This window comes from Gasterosteus aculeatus, chromosome Y (assembly GCF_964276395.1).
Source record: "Gasterosteus aculeatus chromosome Y, fGasAcu3.hap1.1, whole genome shotgun sequence".
Classification (NCBI taxonomy): Eukaryota; Metazoa; Chordata; class Actinopteri; order Perciformes; family Gasterosteidae; genus Gasterosteus; species Gasterosteus aculeatus.
In genome coordinates this window covers 423846-451692 of record NC_135709.1, presented here as the reverse complement: position 1 = coordinate 451692, position 27847 = coordinate 423846, and the positions used below count along the sequence as shown (strand labels likewise).

The 27847-nt window shown below is 43.9% G+C and overlaps 1 non-coding gene across 1 annotated transcript; it reads left to right on the top strand.

The window, feature by feature from the left end:
- Nucleotides 1-16589: 16589 nt before the first annotated feature.
- On the top strand, nucleotides 16590-16661 carry trnaq-uug (transfer RNA glutamine (anticodon UUG)). The gene has a single exon. It is a non-coding gene; the product is annotated as a tRNA-Gln (tRNA).
- Nucleotides 16662-27847: the final 11186 nt, after the last annotated feature.

The window sequence follows — 27847 nt, the reverse complement described above, 5'->3', positions numbered from 1 at the left end:
ACCCTTTCAAGAGGGAAAAAAAGGGAAGAAACCTTAGGGAGAACGTCAGAGGAGAGATCCCACTCCCAGAATGGACGGACTACAATGGATGCCATGTGTACAGAATGAGCAATGTATAATACATGCAATTATATGACAGGAATGATTCAAGTAATTGTGAGTAGTAAACCGTGCTAGCAAGACCACTGCAGGGGCAACCACATTACATGTCATTTAGCTGACGCTTTTATCCAAAGCGACTTACAATAAGTGCGTTCAACCATAGGGTACAAAATCAAAGAACAAGAAACAAGAAAGTGCAATTTCCTCAAATAAGCCAATTTACAATTTGCTATAGATGAGTGGCGTTATAAGTACAATTTAAGTGCTACAATTTGTTAGTCTTTTAGTCAAGGTACAGTCTGAAGAGGCGTGTCTTTAGTTTGTGGCGGAAGACGTGAAGGCTCTCTGTGGTCCTGATGTCTTCAGAGAGCTCGTTCCATCATTTAGGAGCAGGACAGCAAAGAGTGGTGATCTAGTCGAGTGTTTTGCTCTCAGTGAGGGAGGGACGAGCAGTTTTGCAGAGAGTGCGGGTTGGGATGTAGGGTTTCACCATGTCCTGGATGTAAGCTGGACCTGATCCATTCACACTATGGTATGTGAGCACCAATGTTTTCAACTGGATGCGGGCAGCCACTGGTAGCCAGTTAAGAGAGCAGAGGAGTGGAGGAGTGTGGGAGAATTTTGGAAGGTTAAAGACCAATGGAGCTGCTGCATTCGGGATGAGCTGGAGAGGTCGAATGGCGGTAGCAGAGAGACCTGCCAGGAGGGAGTTACAGTAGTCCAGGCGGGAGATGAAAAGAGCCTGAATCAGTACCTGCGCTGCCTTCTGAGTGAGAAGAGGACGCATTCTCCTGATGTTGTAGAGCGAGTATCTACAGGATCGTGTTGTTGCAGTGATGTTGGGAGTCAGGGAGAGTTGGCTGTCGATTGTGACGCCGAGGTTCCTAGCGGTTAAAGTGGGCGTTAGCACGGAGTTGCCAAAGTTGCTCGGCAGGTCCTTGTAACACCCAGACTGGGGAATTAGGTCACATGTTGTTTTCGGTTGTGTTTCTGTCACTCACCTTTCCCTCTCGTTTCAGACACCTCCTCCCTGTGTGCCATCGCCCTCTGTGATTGCAAGCCCCACCCTTATTATTTCCACCTGTGTCTCGTTCTCCTGTGTATTTACTTTGTGGCAACAGCTTGTTCTCTGCCAGTTTGTCTCTTTGTTCCGAATGAGCGCACCCACGATTCTGTGTGCCTTCCCGTGTTTTGACCCTTTTCCGTCCCTTCGTCAACCTTTGCCTGCCGATTTGGATTGATCCACCTTCTCTCTCTCACTACCCGTGTACCGAACCCATGCCTGAAGTAAACACTATTTTTGCCTCTGACTACTACGCCTTGAGTCTGCTTTTGAGTCTAAACCCTTGTGGCCCTAGCGCCGTAACAGTCCTGGGTCGGAGAGTCTTTCCCGGAAAGAGAAGTAGTTCAGTCTTGTCGGGGTTAATTTTCAGATGGTGAGCGGACATCCACTGAGAGATGTCAGTCAGACAGGCAGAGATCCGTGCCGCCACCTGGGTGTCCGTAGGAGGGAAGGTGAGAATTAGTTCGGTGTCATCGGCATAGCTGTGGTAGGAGAAGCCATGCGAGCAAATGACAGCGCCGAGAGAGTTGGTGTAGAGCGAGAAGAGAAGGGGACCCAGGACGGAACCCTGAGGAACTCCCGTAGTAGCAGTAACTCCGCTGGAGTTGTTCCACGGATGTTCAAGAGCTCATCTCTGGTGAAATCTCTGGTGAAAGAGCTCCGGGAAATGAGTGAACAATCACCATGTGGCATTTTGACAAACAGAGTTTAAGGATTCAAGTCTTATTTGATTAAGAAGAGAAGGCAAAACAGACTTAGATCATGTCCAACCTAGCAGAGTTAGGAGGGCACACTGGCAGTTAACTTAATAGTACAGTCTAGATCACCAACTGGCACTAAAAAAGTGAAAGAGTTAACAAACTAGCAACCAAGATAACCTCAAACAGAGAGAACTGGCAGTAAAATGGCAAGAACTGAAGCAAATCAGCAATCAAATAAACTTAAGGCACAACAAATTTAGCAGACTAGCTTGGTTTAAAGAAAAAGATACTTAGTCCGATTTCAGGTCGCCTGGATGTCTGATGGCCTTGTAGAAGAGATGCACGCTGGCAAGATTAGGTCTGGGAGAGGAATTTAATTTCTACTCAGCTGCGCTGACCACTCCCCCGTCATTTAGGAGACAAAAGGTTGATTGGCCTCGACAGAAACGCCTCAAAATGCAAAACACCAATTGCCTGACACCCTAATCAGACCATCCGATAGAACCACCTGTGGGGAGGGAGATTTGCCTCCATATCAGAGCTATTTACGATAGTAGGAACAGGTGTTTTTACATTAGTTTCCCCCTCGGAAGATGTCACATTCATTGGTTCAATACTCTCTGTAGGCTCTGTGTCCAGTCTGTCCTGATCAGCAGAGACAACATCCTTTTCCCTTTCTTGACAAAGGTTTGTAGAAGGAACTTCCTTCAGCACTACATACTCAGATTCTTCATAGTCTGGGACAGGCTCAGAAGAAGGGTAGGGGCACCTACTTTCACTCTCCTAGGAGCAGGAACAGGCCCCACACAGGGTCTGAGATTTGTCCTATGGACCCTTTTAACTGGACCCCCCTCTACAGGCTCTACAGTATGAGTGGTGCCTATGAGTGGTACATCCACTACTTTATGAACAATGGGGCCCCAAGCGTCTTATGCCTGACCTGGGGTCTGTGGCGAAGGTACACTAACTAAACCACATCAATCGGGGGACAGTAAACCTTGTGTTTGTCCAATTCAACCCTTTCTGCTGCTTTCTGCTCAGCATATTCTTGAGCTTTCGCATGGGCTTCCTTCAGGCGCTGCTGATGTACCATTAGCCAATCACATTTCTGAGTGACCAGTAGTAGCATGTGGTGTCACGTTGTATGCATGGACTAACTCAGCTAGGTGTTCCAGCCAACGCCTCTTCTTCTCTGGGGGAAAAGTATGCAAGAGATCATGAAGTGTTCTATTGTATCTTTCACATTGTGCATTTCCCCGTGAATGATGAGGTGTGGTGCGAGTTTTCTTTACACCATACAGTTTACATAGTTCTGTAACTACTTCACTCTCAAAGTTTCGACCCTGTTCCGAATGTAGTCTCTCGGGAACGCCGTACTTCAAAAACCACTCCTGAAGGAGGATCTTGGCAGTAGTGTTTGCTTTCTGATGACAAGTAGGGAAAGCTTGGGTGAACTTGGTGAACACATCTGTCACAACCAAAACGCTCTCTCTGCCATCTGAAGAAGGCTCTGAGACAGTGAACTCCACAGCAACCACTTCTAGAGGTCGTGTAGCCAAAAATGACTTCATAGGGGCATGCATCTTGGGTTGTGGCATTTTGGTGAGGACACATTTCTGACATTTTTGACCCATTGTTCGACATGATCATACATTCCCACCCAGAAACACCTATGTCTCAGAGGATTTTGTGTTTGTTCTATTCCTTGATGCCCCATCTGATCATGTACACTCTCTAGGACTGGTCCTCTCAAACTGTTGGGTAACAGGAGCTGGTGACATTCACCCACATGGACATCATCAATCACACGGTAGAGTAACCCATCCCTCTCCTTGATCTGGTGCCACTGCCTCAATAAGGACACGACAGCCTTGGTTAACCTTGTCCTCTCCTTACAGGTGGGTTTCCGCTTCTTTTCCCAGAGTGGGATCTGTTCTTTGAAATTGACAAAGCTCTTCCTTAGAGTACCCAGGCAAAGTCGGGGTGTTACCCTGCCAGTCATTCCCACCATCCACAGCCTCTGAGGCACGTACCTGTCCCACCCTACAGCACTTGGTCCCTGTAGTCCCCAGTTCTTGCCCTAAAGCTGTGTCCCTCCTTACATTACAGATGGCTACGCATCCATCAAAATCAAAGTCATCAGGGTGCGGTTGGGGCTCCCTTGCTAACGGCTGCCTAGAGAGGGCATCTGCAGCTGTATTACAGCACCCTGGCCGGTGCTCAAAGTCAAACACTGCTAGCTGAGCTACCCAATGCTGTTCGATGGCGCCTAATCTGGCGGTATTTAGATGACACAAGGGGTTGTTATCTGTGATAACAGTGAATCGAGAATACTCGTACAACCCAAAGCGTGTTGCAAAGGCCGTTTTATGCTTATCATCATGCACTGCAACCTGATGGTACCTGCTAGCACGGTCAATAGTCAAAAAGAATTTTGCACAAAACATTCGTCAATGCGAGGCAAAGGTAAAGCGTCACGCTGGGTCTTTGAGTTTAATTTCAACACATAGCCATAGACTACCGTCAGATTTTCTACAACTCGACTGTGGGTGAGTGGGGAGCACGGTCGTCCTCCAATCAGAGGGTTGTCGGTTCGATCCCAGGCTCTGCTAACCCGCATGTCGATGTGTCCTTGAGCAAGACACTTAACCCAACATTGCTCCTGTAGCTGTGACTACAGTGTGTGAATGGTAGTCACTGATGGCAGGTGTCACTGTGTATGGTTCTCCTGTCATCAGTGTATGAATGGGTGAATGATGTCATGTAGTGTTAAAGCGCTTTGGTCGGAAGACTAGAAAAGCGCTATACAAGTACAGTCCATTTACCATTTACAAGAACCACCAGTGAAGTATATGCACTCGTGCTTTCATGAATAACACCCTTCTTTAGAAGCTTAGTGATAAGTTCTCTGACCTCGCCATACTGTGTAGGGGGTATTCGGTGGTATGGCTGTGCTACAGAAATGTCATCAACCAGATGGATCTGATGTTTAACCCGGTCGGTGTAACCTAGGTCCTCATCTTGGAAAGCAAACACATCTGCATATCGAGCTAGAAGCCCAGCTAGCTTAGCCTGCTCTTCCTCTGTACCACCTACGAGCAGCCGGTCCAGGATTGACTGAACTAAGTTGTCTTTCTGGTCAACCGTCACTTATTCTTGGTCTGCTGAGATTCGCTGGAAGCGCACCTCTGTCTGGTCATTTTCAACACACTCCACGAGAGACATGATGCCTAGTCTTGTCCTAGGTTTTAACCATACATCCTCCAGAGAGAAGCGCACACGTGCCTAGTAGCCTTTATTAAACTGGGCACTATCCCAAGACGACCCGGCAAAGGAGTCTTAGCTGGCTCCAACACCAAATAGGTACCCTCATCAGATACTGGTTTGATTACTTTTGCATGGACAGTGGCAACAGAGCCCACCGGTACGTGTACTGTATCTCGGCCCGCTATCCTCGCTGCAGATATTTTCTCTGATACCTCACACGTCTGTACACGCTGAAATACTTCCCTCCAGTCTGGATCGAGCTCTCCCTTTAAGGTGGTGTCAAACTCTGCCGTAACCAACTGCTTGCCTCTCTTTATTATGTTCATACCAATGAGACACTCAATCATGAAAACTCTTTAACTCTCGTTGTTTCAACTCCTCCTTTTTGTCAGCTGACACTGGGAATGGATCTTTGATGACCAAAAAGCCACACTCTGGTATGTTTAACCCCATAGCCTCCATATCCAGTTCAACATAACCCATGTAGGGAATCGGCAAAGAGTTCGCTGCAGTCAACTTGAGCCACAGCGGCAGGGAACACATCCTCCTCTTTCCCTAGTAGGTGTTGTCTGAAGAAAGATTCAGAAATAGTGCTAACCTGACTTCCTGTATCCAAAAGGCACTTAACTGGAACGCCACTAATCTGAACCGCAACTTCCCGACACTCACCCACCGCGCGCTCAAGAAACCGCTCGCGGTTCATAGTTTTAGAGCCTGTAGTCTCACTTCGGATTGCATGGCTCTTGGCATCCGAGGTGGCTAGTTTTCCTGAGTAGATGCATTGGTAGTGGTGGAATGGCTTTCTGGTTTATGGCGTATACACTCTCTCGCAATGTGTCCCTCCCCTTTAAATTTGAAGCAAATGGGCTTCCCATCTTCTGTAAACTGGGGCCTTAGTCTGGGCTTCCCACCCTGGTCGTGTTTGTACTTCCCCTTGAGAGCGAGGCCATCTTTCAATGCAATAGTCAGCTCGCCCATAGCTCTGCTCTGTTCTGAGACGACCTTAACGATGTCTTCTAGAGTATTCTTCTCTGGTTAATTACCAGAGCGCTGGCCCTCCCCCCTGATACTGTCACACACTACCGACCTGCTCTTAGCAACCTTGGTGTTGCAGGGCTTGTCTTCAAGGGACCAGGCAATGGCCTCTTCACGTACCTCTAACAGAGATGACTGGGGCTTCTCTATGACCATTTTACGTAACTCTCTCTAAGAGAGGAATCTTGCACGCTCTCAATAAATTTATCTCTAACTTCCTCTAATGCAGACCCTCTTAGAAGAGATAGAATGAAATCAACCCCGTCTTCAGGACTCTGGCCTCTTGTCTTAATTACGCGGTCTACCTCCTCAATAAACTCATCAACAGAGCGACCATCTTTGGCGGCATCGCCACTAAAGGGCTGGATCTGCCGCTCTCTTGGCACATAAACATATGACCTACTTGAACCCTTATTTAAGGTGTCAATGGCTTCCATGGCTTTTTCATGTTTCACACTCAATTCAGATAACTGTGCCTGTAATTGTCTTAAAGCATCAGTCTCTTCTTCGAAGCACTGCCCGTCCTCACTGTCTCTTTCCGCCATGGTGAACGGTCTGTTTGCAACTTAGCTCTACTTGAGTCACTTGAAATCCTGCCAGCTGGTGTAGGGTTGTCCGATGCGTTTTCCTCTCCCGGACCAACCTTCTCCCTCCACGTCCTCGGTGAACTCTGGATCTCAGCCGTCCAGTCACTGGTTCTCCACAGCAACTCCCGTCACGTCGTCACCCGTCTTGGTTCCGATTTTCACCAGGGCCGCACGTTACTGCTACAGTTATTTCTGCACTTCCAATTCTAGTCTAATCTAAATCAAATCTCCAAATTATAGAGACCCCACTCCTGGTACCAAAATGTGTAGGCGGGTGAAATTGAGTGACACCAGACACCACACTATATGGTGCATGGTGAAAAGTAAAGCAAAGCAAAAGAACAAACTTCACATCCTGTTTCCTTCGTCACATTTCACTAGCTGTCTCAGGAGTACAGCGCCATCTAGTGGCCTTAGTGGTCAACCTAGTTTTCCCACTGGGCTACATATACAAAACAATATTCAGTATATACACGTACCATATATCATAACTATTATAAATATCATATAATAAATATATTAAAGGATAAATGTATTACAATATGAATATATTTACATCATGTATATGTATATATTGAGATGCAGTTTGTTGGGGAAACACCCAATGAGTGTATTGAGGACCAACTCAAAAGCCCCACAAAACTTCACACAATAAATTATTTTGGATAAAATGTCCCTGTTTTCATCCTCGTCCTCGTTGTTTGTCCTTACTGCAGTCCTGTGTGTGTAGCAGCTGGGTAGCGATATTAACTTTAACACGGCGACGTGACGGAGTTATCGCTGTGGTTAAGCCAGCTATGAAGGCAAATCACTGCATCTCAACAGAAGCTTCATCCAGTTGTTTTACCTTTAGTTTCTCCGGCAAAGTTCTTCTCTCAAACGGGTCTTGGAGGTGAGAACGTAACGAGTTTGGGTCGGGTCTTCTTGGAAGGACACTGCCCGTGGTCGCTCTTGTTATGTTAAACGGCGCGCCGCGAGACTCGCCCTGACAAGAGCACAGCGTAGAGCGGCGAAGGGCCAGCCCAAATCTGCATGTATTTTAGGATGCTGAAATTCAGGAAAAGCATATATTTGGCGCAGATATCTTAGTTTAAAAATATTACTGAGTACATTCCATGTTTCAAAAACACAAATAGACACTATTTGACTATTTGTAATATATATATATAGAATTTTTTTTCTTTTTGTTTTGTTTTGTTTTTGTGGCTCAAGGTGGGGCCACGCCCCATGGCCCTCTATGGACCAGCTACCACTGCTTGGAACTTATTATTGAGAATGACGGTGACTGTGTGACAGGGTCTGTCACCTCGAGCCGAGGTAGCAGCACTTGACTGATCCTCTCTAAGTTACGTATTATTGCGTCTCTACTTGTTTGGGTGCTGCAATTGATAAGATCCAACAAAGGAAAGAAAGATTGCAGTTCTGATGCAAAATGGGGTAGAGATGTAATTCTATGCATGTGTGTATGATATAGCAACGTGATCTCTAAAACCTGTTAACCACGCCCCTTGAGTGAACAACATTCACTTCGGATTCAATTCGGATTTTTTGAGGAGGTTAGGGTTAGTATTGTATTCTTACAATTTAACATTGATTTCTCGTTAAAAATGCAATCATAACACATTTATTTTACATTGTTAGTCCTCACAAAGTGTGTTTACGGGGTGCAGGTCCCTATTCACTTTGAATAGGGTGACGTCATCAGTTGCAGTCCGTATTTATTTAGTACGTATCACTACGAATTTGTATGTTCAAGATTTTCGTATACATTCTTACGAACAGGTTTTGTAGATCAGGCTGGATATTTATATGAAATAATTTTTAGTGGCTCACATTTCAATTAAATGCGTTTGAAGTGTTGCATGCATAACATTTTCTCTTCCATCAGCAAAGGTTCCGTGACTTCATGAAGTTCTGGGTTTGTCGGGAGCTGCTGGAGAGAAACCTCATGGTTGAGGTCGTAACCTCAATTTACCCAATTCACCTTCTTCAAATTGAAGCTCCCCAGCCACTTCCAGAGCAGAAGATGTTCCACCAGGACGTCATGATGGCAGTCCCACCAGTTCTTGTTTTGGACTTGTGGAGATGAAAATATCAGGTGTTGTACTTGAATTGCTATTGACATGTGCCCTAGTATACTTTCTGAAGGTCTTTGATCTTCAATACCATATAAATGTCCACTTCCTTGAACACAGTAAAGGTATATTTGTATGTGTATATATATATATATATATATATATATATATATATACACACACACACACACACACACACACACACACACTATCAAAATTATTCAACCCCCCATAAAATATACAATTTCTCAGCTGTTTGCAATAAACAAATTACACAAGAATTGTTTAAGTAGTTTAATGAAACACAAAATGCTACTTTTAATTACTTTAATGAATTTACTTCAGTCTCAAAATGATTCAACCCCTTCATGCAGAGCCTCTTCAGTACTTAGTAGAGCACCCTTTTGCTGTTATGACCTGCTGCAAACGTGATGCATAGCCAGATACCAGCTTCTGACAGCGTTCCTGAGGAATCTGAGCCCATTCTTCATGGGCAATGACCTCCAGTTCAGTAATATTCGTTGGTGTGCGTTTTGCAACTACCTTCTTCAAATCCCACCAGAGATTTTCGATGGGGCTCAAGTCAGGCGACTGTGACGGCCACTCTAGAATCTTCCATTTCTTCTTTGAGGTGTGCTTGGGATCATTGTCCTGTTGGAAGGTCCAATGACGCCCAAGTTTCAGCTTCATCACAGACGGCATGCCGTTTTTTCCTAAGATTTCCTGATATTTGACTGAATCCATCATGCCCTCCACACGCTGCAAGTTTCCAGTGCCAGAGGCAGCAAAGCAGCCCCAGAGCATCACTGAGCCACCGCCATGCTTCACTGTAGGCAGGGTGTTCTTTTCAGCATATGTTTCATTCTTCTTCCTCCAGACATAGCGCTGATCCATAGGTCCGAATAGTTCTAGTTTTGTCTGCTGCTGGTGTTTTGCAGTCCCGCGAGGGTTTTTGACCACTTGCCTCCTCAGGAATCTGGTAGCAGCCGCTGATAGCTTCCTCTTTCTGCCACGTCCAGGTCGCGTAGCCACTGGTCCTTCAACGTGGAACTATGCTTCCAACTGTATTTCTAGGGACATTCAGTGCTTTTGCTTTCTTTTTGTATCCTTTTCCTTGTTTGTGCAAGGGAATGATCTCTTCTCTGAACTTTTTGGACAAGTCTTTTGACTTTTGATTTCTGACATGCAATCAAACATCACTTCGAACAAACCCGGAGCCAGACCAGGTGTTTATGTGTTCCATCTCAAGCACACCTGAACTAATGAAGCCCTTGATTGGTTGCACCAGGTGTGCTTGATACAGGGAGTTGAATCATTTCAAAGGTGCTCTACTAAGTACTGAAGATGCTCGTCACGAAGGGGTGGAATCATTTTGAGACTGCAGTAAATTCATTAAAGTCATTAAAAGTAGCATTTTGTGTTGAATTTGGATAAAACCTTTGTAATCTTAGTTTCATTAAACTACTTTAACAATTATTGTGTAATTTGTTTATTGCAAACAGCTGAGAAATTGTATATTTTGCCAACAAACCTAAAATGCAATGGGGGGTTGAAGAATTTTGATTGCAACTGTGTATATATATATATATATACATACACACACACACACGTATACATTTTTTTTAATTAAAATAAAAACTTGAACACAGTAAGCGTTGAGTAAACAAATACAGACAATAAATACTCTCCCACATTCAGTATGTCATGTAATGAGCACTGAATCCTGACGGCATGCAAACTGTAGCCCTTCAATGTCAAGAGGTTGCCTCCAAGATGTTCCAGTCTATTGTGCATCTGAAGGATGTCAGTGATTCCTAGAGGATGGATACATAATAAACATCATAAACATGTGTGTTAACTGCTCCCAAAATGACAACGACAATGTTTTTAGGCTAATTTATTCACGCCAACGTTAATGATAACTTCATGTTAACCATTTCTACTGGATAGAAGTCTGCTAACGTTGAATGAAAGTTTTTTTTTACTTGTTACGGTTTAATATTAAATTCATGTTTTAATGATGTTTTCACAAATTACCGGCGATGCTATATTGTGTGAAGTTAATAAAAACTAGAAAATTCCGCAGTATTTTTAAGAGTGTCACGTAGACTGCCCGCAGATGCCTGTGCATGAAACCATAGACATAATATACATAGACGCCACATTGGCCGCTACCGCCTATTGGCACTGACGAGAAATGCAGCCGCCATCTTGGAACGGTCCTCCGCTCTGCTCAGTGTAATCTGTTTGCAGGTGCAATCAGCTGTGAGCGCATTCAATTAATCACACCTCACTGAATACCCAACTGATTTTCACGTGGGTTCTTTTGCTGCAAAGGTCATACATGCAGCTATGACACAGGGCACATAGTTCGGCGTATTTTAATATTCATTGTGGACTTAACAGTAATGTAGACTATGATAGGTATTTTGCAAATCACACATTATAATTTTGATAGAGAAGCAGAAACAGATAGTAGTAGTAAAGTCAGACATTTAATACGTTAAAAAACAATATAGAATTAGAAATAAAATGAATTGAATATTTGCAAGCACACACACACGCACACAAATAACTTCAACAGAGCGCCGGGTGTTTGCACCAAAGAGGGTCTAACTATCTAACTATGACACACACACACACACACACACAAACCCCTGGAATAGGACTGTCTTGCAGAGCTTCTTTCTCGTGCTCCCTTTTTGCAGTTCCAGAGTGGTGAGTTTGGCAATGTGGTGCAGCCTTAGCTTGAGAAACACAGACACAACCAATGACAACAAGTCTGAATGATGGTTGTCGATGCCAAACTGTGTCTCTTCAATATGTGAAAAAATAATACATATTTATATGCACTTTACACAGTGCTCAAAGACCCTTTACATAACAGACAAAACAAAGCAACCGTAATATACAGAGATTGAAATATTTTAGATAAATCAAACCTTTACTGTGCCTTGTGATGGAATTACTAGGCCGCCGTGGTTTTTCAGGGCTAGAAGGTGGTAGCTCTTGATACGAGAGGTATCTTACTTTTGTTGAATTACATGTGAATAATACACTGTGTTGGCAAGTTGCTTTCACATTGAACTCAGCTAAGCTATCAGTTACTCTGCCATGAATAAAGCTTCACTACACAAAAGATACTACACAGTGAAATGCAGCGAGTATCACAAACACAGCAGCTAGTTTGCTACACAGCGAGCTGCTTTAAGATGCGTTAATTCCTCATGACAAGAAAGTTGTGTGGCCAATGTTATACCAGTGATAGGTTATATTTTTACAATAACATTATTGTGTCCGTTTGAATCTAAGTGTTATGGAATATGACTCATCAAGTCTCAGTTCACAATCAGGTGAAAAACAGCCGGGGAAGTAAACATAGCCTAGCTAGCTGACTGCGATTCACTACAGTGAGATACTTGCTCCTTCTCTACTCTCTGGTAATATTCTTTTCACAAAACACAACCAATAGGACGGTAATATTAAATCTTACTTGTGAAAGGTTATCCCCCCGAGCCCTGCTGGCGATGCTCCGCCAATTAGCGCAGAAATAAGCAGCACAGTGCTGCGGCGTCCTGTATCTTCTGCTGCTACGCAACTACGAGTACCACCGCTCCAAGATGGCGGCTGTATTTCTCGCGACCAGAAGCCAACGCGGCGTCTATGTATATTCTGTCTATGCATGAAACGGTCAAGCAGGCAAGCGAAGACCAGCCAAAAAGGATAGCTAGCAAACTAAAGACATGACCCAGTTTTCTCTGTCTGTTTTAGCCACGTGTCATCAGTTGGGCCCTTTTATTACTAGTGCAATGCTAGCTAGCGCCATGATAGCATCATGCCATCGCCCCCCCCCCCCCCCCCCCCCGTCGTGGGCAGTATCGTAGCCCCGCCCCCCACCAAAACGTCCGCACCTTGCCCCCCCACGCCATTTGAGACAATTCAATAATCATTTCATTGTTAATACAATATAATTCAAACTGGTGTTGGTTGATTCATTTTAAGGATGGTCTGTGGCAATTAACTCTACGTCCATACACATTGATTGGGTGTGCAATAAATGATGGAGATGAGGTAACTGTGTCAGCAGGTGGCAGGGACTGTTCTACAGTACAGATCTCCCCGGGGTACGAAAACAAACCCACTTGGTCTGGTTAAGAACAATATCTTATTTCAAGAATTCTTCCGTGTGCCAGCGGTGCCGCAGTCATCACGAACAAATATGTCTCATTCCTCTTAAGACACATGTTCCGGTTTCCTTTTGTGCTTTTCTTGAGTCCCTCCCACATCCGCGGTACGAAGGATTAAGATGCAAGGAAAACATGTAGGGGGGGGGGATGTAATTAAGAGAGTTGGGAGAATTTTTCAGACACAAGCCAGTTAGCAATTACTAATAACTCATTGCATGGTTTGTGCCTGCTTCCTCCTCTATGCGTTTAGACATCAGTGTGGATGTGATAGTTTTCATCCTCTCACCCTAACCTGCAACATCGTACTTCAGCCTACGTTGTCCAGGCAGCCATTTAGTTCCTCCAAACCAATTCACAAAAGCTTAATGGCTCCATATATTCAGAAATTATAGCAGGATTTCCGATGCATAGGATTTTGTAGGATTCTCCATCTAGTGTGAGTGTACAAATGTGTGTTGTTGACTTGCTTTTCAGCCTGATGAAGAAAACAAATAACACTTACTGTTGGAGTAAGTATGTACATGTGTGTTTCCAAGATGTTATGAATGATTTCCCTCGATTCCAATAACGGTTCATCCAGTTAACCATCAACTTTTCTGTCTTGGATTTCATTTTTCTGAGAGGAGTATATTTTAGCGCTGGCATGTTAACGCATTATTATCGCTATAACATATTCATTAATTAACAACTATTTTATTGGGCTTTGACTCTTATTATTTTGAAAGTCCGTTGCTCGCTGGCTCTAAATACACGTACAGAAACGCCACGGGGAACAGCAGGGGCGTCAGCACGCGTTTCAAACTCTTACGTGGCCCTTTCCATTATAAATGTCTTCCAGACGGAGGAATCGAATCCTGAGGTCCATTGCTAACAGCCACACACAGTTACAGGAGAATCACGGCTGTCATGTTTTCTCTCTTGTCGTCCTGTTCTCTTCATCTATCTGTGTTTCTCCTCCTCTCCAACGTCCCATTTTCTTTCCTTCTCCCGTCTCTCGCCCGACCTAAAGAGAAAGCTTTAGTTGTTTGAACAAGTGCATGAGAGGATTGAGCCTCAGATAATGAGAATTGTAGGGCAACGCCAGCTTTTTGATGTGTGTGTGTGTGTGTGTGTGTGTGTGTGTGTGTGTGTGCGGGCTGTGACCTAGACAACAGAAAGAGGAGAGTTGACCTTTGGGAAATAATCTTCTGTCGGGGCACGTTGGCCAATTTGCTCAGGAAAGGACTGTGTGTGTATGTATGTGTACGTGGGGGGGGCACGTATGTACCTGTCCGTGTACAAGAGGAAGAAAGCACAATGTACAATAAAGACAATTGTTGAGGTGGAAATGGAAGAGGGCGGTTGGGAAAGAAAGGAGAGGTGTCACATGTGGGTTTAGGCGAGACGCAACGAGAAGATGAGGACAAGGACGGGAGCCACGTACAGCTTCATAGCGTTATTAGGTAATCAAATACATTATGGATGCCCTTGTTCCTACAGGGCATCCATAATGAAAACAGTTAACCTGCACTGAATGCAGAGTATTCTTTGTCTTATTCGACCTCCATTAAAATATACATACGCTATTTCCAGGGTCTCATGTCCGATCTTCTCAGTTGTATTAATACTCTGCTACACAACACATTTGTTTTGTGAATGACCAAAAATGTTTTGCATACTTGTCTTTAAGAGTCACATGACCGAATAAAACCTAAAAATGTACAATTCAGTTGTTTCTGTAATCATTTTGGAAACTTCATTATTCAATAATATATATCTTTTTTCCTCCAATTAGAGTTCCGCTCCCTCTCCTTTCTCATTTTTTATTGGAGCTGAGGCTTACAGTACGTACAGACACACATTATACAAATGGCTGTGAATGACACCTCTAGACTACACTACGGATGCACTTGCTTCCATTCACGTTCTCAAACACACACAAGTGTGTGGAGAGGCACAGAGTCAGTGAAATGGATCCACATAATCAGAATTCAGATCTCTATCCCTAACTGTCTGGTCAGTAATTAAGAAGCAAGTGATGTCCAGAGAGAAGGGGTCTTATCCTGATATCCCCTCTCCCCCGAGGTTACATTAATGACGTGACGCTGTTGAGAGTGCTCGTCACATCGACACAAAGTATAGCTGCTCGGTGTCTTTGTGATCCCTTAGAAGAGCGAGGACCAAGATGGCAGTTTCCTTTTCTATAACAGCGAAAGGGAGACAGCGGTGAAATGATGTGAAACAAGGAGTGAAATGCAGAAAAAGTTGGATGCAATGGAGAACATAAGTTAAAAAAACAAAAAGCAAAACCTTGATTTGATAACACGACACATTGATAATCATTGATTTAAATTTGTTCATATCCGTACACCTTTTTCCTCTTTATATTGTACTTCTACACTTTTAGTCAAAGAACATAATTTCGCCAAAAACATCATCATCCTGCCGAGCCGGCGTAGAGTTCCCCCAGTGAGTTATGAAAGCAAAAAAGGTAATTTTAATAAGTCCAAAAACACCACGAGGGGAAAAAACGCAGACTCAGAGGCAAAACATTCGGCAAGACATTCACGAGCGACATTCAGGGTTGAACATTCAATGACGCGACAAGGGAGAAGAGACACACATGGCTTAAATGTACTGGGAAGGGTTAGGGTGATTGGACACAGGTGGAAACAATCATGGACACGGCAGACAATCACAGGGGACAAACGGACAAGGCAGGAAGTGAAGTTAACCCAGGGACACCAGAGGCATGAAACTACAAAATAAAACGAGACTTGAACCCAAACCGAGACAGAACCCCCTCCCACCTAAAAAACCTAAAGGGCAGAGGGCAGACAAGGGGCGGGAGGGAGAGGTCCAGGAGACGAGGGTTGGGCAGCCCGGGGGAACTCCGGCGGGCGGTCAGTCGGCAGGGGGGCCTCTGGGGGTCGGCAGTAAGGAGTCGGGCTCAGGGGCGCCGGCTGCAGGACACCGGGTGCCGGGCTCAGGGGCCGGCTGCAGGACATGGGGTGCCGAGTACGGGGGCCTGCCGGCTGCAGGAACCCCCCTCAAGGGCCGGATTCCAGACGGCTCTCAAAACCCTAAAGGGTGGGAGGGAGAGGACCAGGGGACGGGTGGGATGGGACCTGAGTCGTGGAACCGGAACCGGGGACCTGAGTCGTGGAGCCGGGACTGGCAGAGGAAGTTCACAGTCAGCGAGCGAGCAAATATCTTGCGCGAGACGAACTTTTGCTCGCGCGACACAGAGATTTGCTCGCTGATGTTTGATTTACGCGCGCGCATCAACCTTGGTTTACACTCTCAAATTCTCAAATCTCACAGTGATTTGCCGCCATAAACTTGTATACTGGATTTGTGTATGTAGACAAGGTTTCAAGCCTCGTTGGCCAGTAGGCAGCGCGTCAGTCTCATAATTCGAAGGCCGTGAGTTTGACCCTCACACGGGGCACGGTTTTTAACCCTCTTGTCCTCAATTTCTTGATGTCCCGACACACAAATACTACGTAATATTCTGTCACCAATAAAACACTCTCTTTTGTGTTGGAGATATTTCAGACCAGGCGAGTTGGACCGTTCTTGTCTCCATCTGTGGTTCCATGGTGTAATGGTCAGCACTCTGGACTTTGAATCCAGTAATCCGAGTTAAAGTCTCGGTGGAACCTTCCAGTCAAAAGTTTTAAAGTCCTTGGTCGGAATTCATACCTGCAAGTCCACTTTGCTGCGTGAAAAAGTCAAAGACTTGGAGCCATGGAGAAAGCAGAAGTGTCGTATGCGGTCGAGGAATGCGTCCTTAAGGATGCGGCCTAGTGACTTTGAGATAGAGTTTTGGTCATCTGAAAAGGCTAGCATCTGGAGCAGGTACCCGCTACGTATTTTTAACCCTTACCCAGTGGCTTCAACCTTCGTCAGCGTCTCGTTGATGATCAGAATCAGATCAAACAGTGGGGGGGGGGGGGTGGTGCTCAACTTTCAGTCAATTTTTAATATTTTTTTACATTGTTTCTCTTTATCATGTTCTTTATCTGGTACCAATAATGAGCAGAAGTCGAGAGTTGAGAAACTGAATCTGGACCAAATGTTTAGTTGCATTCTTTGGGTGAGAGTTCAAGTGCTAACGCCGACATTTGACCTTTTACACAAATCTAGCCGAGGTCCAATCTAACAAAGTTACACTTGGCTTTCCTGTATCCAAATGGGATTAATTGATTAGATTAGATTATATTCAACTTTATTGTCATTGCACAGGGTACAAGTACTGAGGCAACAAAATGCAGTTTAACATCCAACCAGAAGTGCAAAGTAGCTAAAGTGCAGAGTGTGTGTATATGTAAAGTGTGGTAAGTGAATAAATTGATATGTACAGTAATAAATAGTTGTGCAATATGAACAGCAAGAAATGGATATACAATAACAGTGCAAATGTTCAGTGGCTGGAGGAAGGTGTGTGGCAGTCAAGCCAGGGTGGAGGGGGGAGTACAGTCACTGAGGGAGATGTGTGTGTATGTGGGGGTGGGGTTCAGAGTTCAGGGGGGAGTTCAATAGAATGACAGCCGCTGGGATGAAGCTGTTCCTGAACCTGCTGGTCCGGGAACGGAGCACCCTGTAGCGCCTCCTAGAGGGGAGGAGGGCAAACAGTGTGTGGCTGGGTGAGAGCTGTGCCCTCCGCAGACATCTCTTGCTCTGGACAGCCTCAATGGTGGGGAGGAGCCGGCGATGCGTTGGGCAATTTTCACCACCCTCTGCAGTGACTTACAGTCTGCGACAGAGAAGCTGCCGTACCATACGGAGATGCAGTTTGTAAGGATGCTCTCTATGGTCCAGCGGTAGAAATTCTCTAGAATCTGAGGAGACAGAAGGGCCTTCTTCAGTCTCCTCAGGAAGAAGAGACGCTGGTGTGCTTTCTTTACCAGGGATGAGGTGTTGAGGGTCCAAGAGAGGTCCTCAGAGATGTGGACACCCAGGAACTTGAAGCTGGCGACACGCTCAACCTCTGTCCCGTTGATATGGATGGGGATGTGTGTGCCAGTTTTCTTCCAGAAGTCCACAATTAGCTCTTTGGTCTTCTTGGTGTTGAGAGCCAGGTTGTTGTTGGCGCACCACACCGCCAGGGGCTGGATCTCCTCTCTGTAGGCCGACTCATCGTTGTCACTGATGAGGCCAATCACCGTTGTGTCGTCTGCAAACTTGACAATGGTATTAGAACCGTGTACAGGTGTGCAGTCGTAGGTGAAGAGGGAGTAGAGGAGAGGACTTAGCACACAGCCCTGTGGCACGCCAGTGTTCAGGATGAGGGTTGAGGAGGTGTGGTTCTCTACCCTAACAGACTGGGGTCTGTTGGATAGGAAGTCCAGTATCCAGTTACAGAGGGAAGTGTTGATACCCAGGTGACTGAGTTTAGTGATTAGTTTGGAGGGGATGACAGTGTTGAAAGCTTAACTGAAGTCTATGAACAGAATCCTCACATAGCTGTGGTTATTGCCCAGGTGAGAAAGGGCGGAGTGTAATGCCGTGGAGATGGCATCCTCCGTACTCCTGTTCTTGCGGTAGGCGAATTGGAAGGGGTCCAGTGTGGGTGGTAAGCAGGTTTTGAGGTGAGCCAGGACCAGCCTCTCGAAGCACTTCATGATGGTTGGAGTGAGTGCAACTGGGCGGAAGTCATTTAGGCTCACTGCGGTGGAGTTCTTTGGCACTGGCACGATGGAGGTGGTTTTAAAGCACGTGGGGACAGTAGCTTGGGCTAGTGACAGGTTGAATATGTCAGTCAGGACCTCAGCTAGCTGCCCAGCACAGGCCCTGAGCACGCGTCCGGGGACGCCATCAGGGCCAGCAGCCTTATGTGCATTAATCCTGCTCAGTGCAGCACACACGTCGGTGGAGGAGAGTGTGAGGGGCTGGTGGTCTGAAATGAGCACAGTCTTGATGGCGGCCTCCTGGTTGTCCCTGTCGAAGCGTGCATAAAAGCTGTTGAGCTCGTCAGGGAAGGAGGCATCATTGTTTTGGGGGGTGGTGTTGGTGGGTTTGTAGTCTGTTATGGCCTGGATGCCTTGCCACGAGTTGTTTTTGAAGTGCTACTCAATCCTTAGCTTGTGGCAGTGCTTGGCCTGCTTGATGCCCCTCTTCAGGTCAGCCCTGGATGAACTGTAGGCTTGATTGTGGGATAGACAATTTAAATCCTCAGATAACATGGTTCATGGCTTCAAAGCAGGCATCAAGACACATCGTGTTACTGGTCCTTCACAACATCACTAAGTGGCAGCATTATGACCACTCTATCACTCATTGGCTATTACATTACATTACATTACAGGTCATTTAGCAGACGCTTTTATCCAAAGCGACTTACATTACACTTTAAACTTTAACTTTAAAAAAGTTCATCTAGTGTTTTTTTTAATGAAGGTTATTCCTTTTTTTCATTCATTCTTCCAGAAGCCCTATTTGTAAGCCATACATTCTTTGTCTGTGGCTGACATTTGCATAGGCCTATGCATCAGTGGATGGGGAGGGGGGATTCATTTACCATCAGCTCCTTGGGTGGTTTGAAAGCCTTTAAAAAACGAGACTCCATACAAAATAACTTTCTATACAATTTACGCAATCATTAACAGGGCCATACAAACACCACATTAAGCACACATATTTCAGCCAGGAGACCCCTGGATGTGCCAAACCAGAACCACAACTGATATTTGTTACGTAACTTGCTTAATACAATAGTTATTATTTTTAACACAAACAATGTCTTTTGCCTAAACCTAATTTGTGACATTTTACAAAACCTAAATAACGGTTGTATGAGAATGCGTTGGTTGGATGCATTTAAGTTTTTTGTGATATGTGATAAAATCCACCCAAATAGTATAAAGAATAGAAGCGATGATTTTTTAGTTGTTAAAGCTTAGTCTATTCAATATTTAGTTTCAATACTTTTCATGTGATCTATTGCATCTCCCACAACTGTGGTTTGGATTCCTCCTTTTTTTGTCTTTGTGATATGTGTTTTTATAATGATTTTCAATTTTTAATTTATAATGATGTAGTTGTTTAATAGTGAGAAAATTAACCCCTTCCTATTTCATGGAGACTTGATTCCTGTCCCAAGTATATGGCATAATATCTCTACTTAATATTTAGTAATTTATTCTTTGCTGTAAAGTCCTGGTCCCAAAATGTCACACGCACCAAATCCATACTGGGTGTTACAATCCTAAACGTGTCGGATTACTGAGTAAAGATCCATCGTTCCAAAACACAAAGCCTGCTCTTTGTGACCCTTTAGTTTAGAGTTGCAGGATAAAGGCCTACCTATCGATGGAACAAGTGCTCTTGGGGTGGATTTATCAGCAGCAATGAAAGAGGAGTCATCAGGTTTCATTAATATTTAAAGGGAGACAGCAGACAATTGACTAACCACAAAGAACGGAGGACAGTCTAGTCCAGCATATTACTTCTGAGGCAAATTTACTACTGACCTATTGAAGACGAGTGCTGGTGCATCTGTAGTTACATAGAGCTCTTATTCTCCCTTGACTGGTGTGTATTTGTGTATTATTAAAAGGAGGAGATTCCTCCGTCTAGATATCATTCTCCCACCACCAGCACCCTCTGTGAGGACATGATCTGAATGTCTCCGCCTTAATTCTAGATCCCTTTCAATCTTCCGGTCATTTGGAAGTTTCATTGTGTGTTCAGCTGTTTTGTTTTTCATTGTAAGACACAAAGAGCACTCCCTTTAGTGCGAGCACACACACACACACACACCTACACTTACTGGTACAAGTGGCTGAATGGAACATTTGCATCATTTGTGTTTTCTGTGTACAATATTGTGTAGATCTAGTTAGAGAATATTTGATATTCATTGATAAATAACAGATTTTTTAAAAGACAATCAGGCTTCTGTACCCTTGAAAGCACTGAGACAGCTATGGTTAAGGTCATAAATGACCGAGTACATGCATCCGACACAGGCCTGTACTTCGTTTACTAAAAAATTATATTTGGTGTCAGTGGTGTAGCATTGGACTGGCTAATTTCATATCTGCCACACAGGCTTGGAGATGCCTCCTCCTCATTTGCTTCTATGTTCTGTGGTGTCCCTCAGGGGTCTGTATTGGGTCCCCTTTTATTTACCATATACAGGCTACCTCTAGGCCACATCACTTGACCACATGTTTCATTGTTACGCAGATGATACACAACTTTTACTCCCTTTTAAACATGGTACCTCAACCATTTCCTGCAACATGTCGTTCCATGCCGATATTGGGAATTGGATGTCCAAGAATTGTCTGGAGTCAATTTACTCCATATCCAAGGTAGTTATTATTACACGTGCCTGCCAAAGTCATGTTGGTTATGTGTGCTCAGGGATGGGCACGCTATTGACAATTGTTCGGCATGAAGCACGCAACCCAGGGCATTCCTTTTGACTCTGTGTTGTCCTTTAATGCTCAGGTTACCAAAATTGCACAGATCTGCTTCGCCCAACTGAGACAATTAAGGAAAATCAGGTCTTTCCTCTCACCTGCAGATCTGAAAAGAGATAGTCGCAGGTTCTCGACTGGTCACCCAGCCTTTGCGGTCCAGGCACCTAAACTGTGGAACTCCCTTCGCTGCAATTTGAGAGCAACTTCAGTGTCCTCTTGAATCTCTTCTAAAGACTCACTTTTACCAGCTGGCTTATTCATATGTCTGATGGATTTTATCTTATTTATTCTAAACTGTTGGATTTTATTTTGTATTACTCTTGCGCAAATTCAATCCCATGGCAGGTTGGGGCACCTCCTACACATCCTGTCTTTGTATTTCTCTCTCGTCTTGGTCCCTCTCGCTCTTTCCACAAGCAGCCCTGGTGATTGGGTTTGAACAAGAGAGATGCAGATCTGTTTGAATGAATGTTCAAATTAATGTATGTGTTGCAAGTTGTTGTTGTAAAGGTTTGTGGTGGGAGGTTGAGGCTCAGGGGAGTCTGCAGTACCCTACATATTGCGACTCTCACGTAGTCCATTACTGTCTAGAAACACTAGGTTATTGGTTAATGCCTCCTCTTTATATTTAAATTTAATTCAATTCATTTTATTTTGTATAGCCCAAAATCGCAAATTACAAATTAGCCTCAGTGGGCTTAACAGTCTGAACAATCCTCTGTCCCGAAACCCTCACATGGAAAACTCCACAAAAAATGAGAAACCCTTCCATGGGGAAAAAAGGGAAGAAGCCTTAGTGAGAACGTCAGAGGAGGATTCGTCTCCTGATGGACAGACTACAATGGATATATAACTGGTGTTAGCTAGGTCTGTACCAATAGGTGAAGGTGAAAATCGGTTAAAGTTCATTTTTTGGTTTCACATGAAAGAGCAGTAGTCTTCAGGGAGAAAATAGCTGGGTAATATAAATACGATTTCAGGTTTTTTTTTCTTAATTTATTTCATTTTAAAAAACTACAGTGCTATTGGTCAAAACTGACGCTCCAAAAGAGGATTTCCCGTGAGACAAATATTCGTATAACAGTGGTAAAGAGGAAATTTACATTTCATTTTTGATCCTCCCCAACTGTATAGGATGGTGAACAAAAGAATCACTTTCGACATAGATTATAACGTGCATCTTCATTTAACTGACAGTCTTTGCATACTCAGAATTATGTGTGAATAAAATTGACTGGCATTCGGACAAGCATCATAATTTCTTGAAACAAACAGTATATGAAACATACAAATGCTCTCCTCAACCACAAGACTCCACTTAGACATTTTTCTCATCATGTTTATTATTTTTCCCTCTTTATAAATCAATTATTTATTTGTTTCCCCATTGTCTCTATATCAATCTTCAATCATTAACTGCATTTACCACATTTATCTTCTCATCTGACACCCTCCCGCCTCTCTCTACTCAACCTCTGTTCAATGACGGTGTGTGTGTGTGTGTGTGTTTGTGTATGTGCTTCTTGTCAGTGTTTTTAATCTAATCTAGTCTACTTTTCTCTCTTTCATCACATGGGAGTCTCCTTGCATCAATGACACACAATCTGCAGTCAATATGGACCACTTTTTTGACACACACACACACATGTACACAGGCCTCTTCTTTGCCATTGTGTACATGTGATGCAAATTTCACTCCTAATGGCTAAAGGTTTAGTAAACATGCTCCAAAACGCAGAAAAAGTAAAAACAGGGATGTTTATCTAGTACTGAAAAATGCACCGAAGAACCTGAAATACACATAAATAAGTTTTTTATTTATTTTTATAAATGCTGCTTTCAATGACAAGCTTCTATTTGTATTCTATGTTGTTTCATCTCTTGACTCATGCAGGGTTCCCTCTGGAACGCTGGTGGTTCAACATCTATTACAATTACTGGCTTTGACAATCGGAGCAGCACTGTGTTGTCAATTACAACTAATTTAGATGTCATCAGAGCGTCCTGACCCTACAGACAGAGGCCTTCACAAAACACAAAAATCAAACAAAGAAAGAACACAATCAAACACAAAAATCCCACAACTAGACAAAATTGAGAATCTCTGAGTAAAAAAATGACAATCAAACAAGAATAGGATCAGTCACAAAGGACTGACACATAGAGATCCCCTTGGAACACAAGCAAGACAGTGGTGTTTTGGAGAGACAATACTCTTCAAAAGTTCGGGACCCCTCAGACTGAGATCCATGTGTGGCTGGTGCCCTCATTAACCAACATTGCCTTTTGTAATATGTAAAAGAACAAACTTTGGTCTGAAGTCCATGTTGTCTGCGATTTTCTGTGAAAGAATTTGGTTCTTCTACTACTACCCTCAATTTGTTACAGCTTTTGCTAAGAGTGGTCAGGTATTTAGCTTAAAGCCAGTTGACTTTGCGCTCATCTTGCAGCAAACTGGTTCTAAGTTCACTTTTAAATGCATCCAATGTTAAACATTGATTGTTAAAGATTGGCCCCTATCTCTGCTCATTTTAGTTTTGCTTCCAGCGCACCTTATAGGGATGATCTTATCAATCAGGACGGAGCTTATTTCAGATCCATTTGGAGTGTTTACACCTGAAATATATGGATCTGACCACAAATGTGACACACATACAATTTAAACAAATCCCGTTCCAATCTAAACAGAAAAACTTGACTTGACATCTCGATGTCTCCCGAAGCTGTGGGACTGGGCTTGATAACCACGGGCATTGTAGTTTGGCAGTGTTACATTTACATGACTCACCATCCCCCTTGGCAATAGGCCTTACCGTAGGTACAAAGGCTTTCAGACTACTAAATAATTCACTTATTACAAATCATAGTGCCGATTTCATACCACATGTCTCAGTTTCATGTTTTCTAAAAAACTTGATATAGATGATATGAAGCCTCAGAGGAGGAGCTTCCCGCCCTGACTGTCTACCCCGTGTGCCTCTCTCTCTGCTGTCCATCTTTTCTGTCCTGCATTTACTTTTCCCCTGTCGACCCATTGGCCACGGTAAGGTGATGCCCTGACTACTACGGCAGACTGTGTGTCACTCTCCCTTGACAAACTCGTATTACCACAAGAATTAAACAGAATACAGGAAGCTTCGCATAATATTGAGCGTGAAGACGATCAACGTAAAAAGACCAAATATGTATCTAATGGCGCGTTTCCACCGAGCGGTATGGTACGGTACGGGTCGGGTCGGTACGGGTCTGTTAACCATGATTTGGCGAGCGTTTCCACCGCCAACAGTACCCTTACTTGATAGGCGTGGTGTATTCCAGAAAGTAGTGATACGGTCACTTGATAGGCGTGGTATATGAAGGAAAGTAGATTGACGTCATTCAATCGCGCGAAAACTGAAAGCTAACCGCAAACAACAATGGAGGACATACAGCCGATCCTGTTCTTGCTTCTCAATATGTGGCTGTTTGTCACAAGGAGATGACAATCTTTGTTTGAGCAAAGGCTACATGCTGCAAGTGTGTTATGTGCGTTGTCTTTCCCCTTGCGGCACACGCAAATGACGACACTCTTTCAACCAATCAACGCTCTGCTGTAAGTCTAGCGCCGCCATTTAGTACCAAACAACTGTGCCAGGTGCCCCAACGGAAGGGTATCCAAAAAGTGGTACGGTACGGTTCGGATTTTTGGTACCATTCTCAACTTTTGGCAGTGGAGACACACATAAAAGGGTACCGTCCCGACCCGTACCGTACCGCTCGGTGGAAACGCGCCATAAGCCGCCAACTGAATCTAAGATTCCAACTGAACCGACTTTAGTACATTGATAATTTCAGTACACCGCTTTTCTTTACTCTGCCATCCTCCGACAGTAGACATACCAGGTACTTACCAGGATTGATGAAATGAAAAGCATCTGTAGTGCAGTTTTGGTCAGCATTGATGTTAAATCTTTACTGCGAGTCATGAGGACGGTCCTGAAGCTGTGAACCACATTTTACCAGCTGAAGCCAAAGACATGGGGTCTCAAACTCCGGCCTGCGGGTCAAGTCCGGCCCACCGGGGGGGTACCGACTTTGGCGCAACCACCCCTTCGATTGCTTGTTTGTTTGTTTTACGTTTGCTTGTATTGTTTTATTGATGCTGATTGTTTTTATCCTGTAAAGCCCTTTGCTGGCCACTGGCCTTTAAAAGTGCTGTATAAATAAAATTGACATAAAATTGACATTGACATTCGATGGTACCGTTCGCCGGTCGTGCCGCCACACCCCTGTACTGTAATAGTCTGGCCCGTATTCGGTCGAAGTGGGCTGCATCTGGTCCGCAACTGATTTGAGTTTGAGACCCCTGCTTTAGAAAAACAGATGTAAGTGGAAAATGGAAAAAAAATGTAAATGCAGGGAGAAATGATTTCCTACTTTATGCTTTGGGGTATTTTCTTTACCCACTCGTAAGTTAGAGCTACAAAAGGTACTGATCAAATGTACATTTATTATTATTACCAGTCCTCAGTTTCAATTTAAAAAATGTAGTGAGATGAGAAAACAAATGTTATCCTAAAAACTGCAGTGGGTTTTCATAGGTTTCCTTTTCGGTTGTTGCTGACCACTGCCACCTGACATTTTCCATCTTCTCAGACAAGTTTTAATGATGTTGTAAAAAACGTTTGATTTCCCACTGGCCACAGTTGTGAGAATAATAAAAAAAGCTTGTAGGTCTCAGACTGTGCATCCAGTGCATGTGGGCCTTGCGGTTGCTGTGCACGCCCTTATTCTCTCGCTTATTTGCCAACACACACAAGCTGAAACAGCAGCTATGTCGGTGAACGGGCCTTTGGGATCGGACAGTTAAACGACCAATTAACTGAGCTAATCAATAAAACTCCCTTCTGACCAACCTAATTAACTGCTACTGTAACGGGAGAGCTGCATGTTTACTGTGCAGTTAAGTGGACAGCTGGGATCTGTTTGGAGAGAAGACACAAAGGTTGTGTAGTTCTCAATACACAGCAGAGATATCTGGGTCTACATTTCACGGGCAACAAGCTTGTCTGCTTTTAGCTGTGTCCTTGATCCACAGTCTGTTGCTTACAAAAGATGTATTCTAAGTGTCAGGTAAACTGTTCTCCCACAATGCAATGCTGCAGAAGGATTCCCACCTAAGCAAAACATTTAAGCTTCTTGTTGTGAATATGTATTTTTAGATATGTATTTGTCTTGACTTAAATCTTGACATAATACCTTGCAATAATCTTTGGGACAGATATTGGTGTTGACCAGACATAACACTGCATACTTATGAATAATGTTCTGTTTAATGTCATTTTCGTATGAAAACCCAGGGTTATAATTATAATTATTCATAAATACATCTCTGTACAGGGTGTGAATTTTAACATGAAGCATTTGGTGATGTATATTTATAAAGGGAAATCTTGTAATTGTTTTTAGAACATAACAATAATAATTATTCATTGTATGTATGCAGTGTCATCTACATCTACAACTACATCTACATCTACAACTACATCTCTGACGTTGATAACAAACCAAAACGTTTAAAAGTATCACTACAAACACAATGTGATGGGTGAATCAAGGTTGCATTATATTACCTTGTCATAGCTATTCCAATGAGGCATTGTGTGTGCAATGTACAATACCAGGAGCCTGGCCAAGCTGAATGGAACAGGGCCATGATTAATGTTACTAATTGAACATGTGATTGGCTGGTTTTGACATTAGCCTTTTGGCACAGTCTGTCATGTTCAGTCTGTCCTTCTCAAGAGAACATCAGCCCATCTTCCCAATGAAACAGTGAGAAAGGAGCTACAGGAGGGACCAGCCATTCTGTCCTATCGGTGATCGCTTTCATCAGGATTTTCTTTGCCATAACTGGAAATATATCAAGGTCAGCACTGCAGCTGATTGGTCTCCTTAGAATTGATTGAACCAATCAGGAAACAGATTGGCAGGGTCAGAGTGTTTACTGCCGTATCAGATGATGGGTTTTTTCCTGCCGCCTGAGGGTCTGTCTTTTGGGGTTTTCTCTCAGTGTTTTTCACACTGTCATTTATTTTGTCTATATTTGGCAATGTCACTGGGAAAATTTCTCAGCCGTCGTTACCAGCATCTTCCTACAGTTTCCACAGTCTGGTGACCTGTGTCAAAGGATTTAGTCTTTCATCAACAGACCCACAGCATCTAATCTTCAGTATCCTCGCTCTATTGGTTTTATGATTACAGGGTTCATGGCTGCAGCCGTACCACTAGACAGACAATGCTGGATCACTGTGGTCATTCAGGGATTTATTGGGGATTAACTGAATTGTTTTACGGGCACATTGTCTGTCTCCATCTTTGACTGAATGGCGTCAGAGTCTAGGTGGTGATCTGATGTCGGCTGCTGGTTTTTTTCCCTT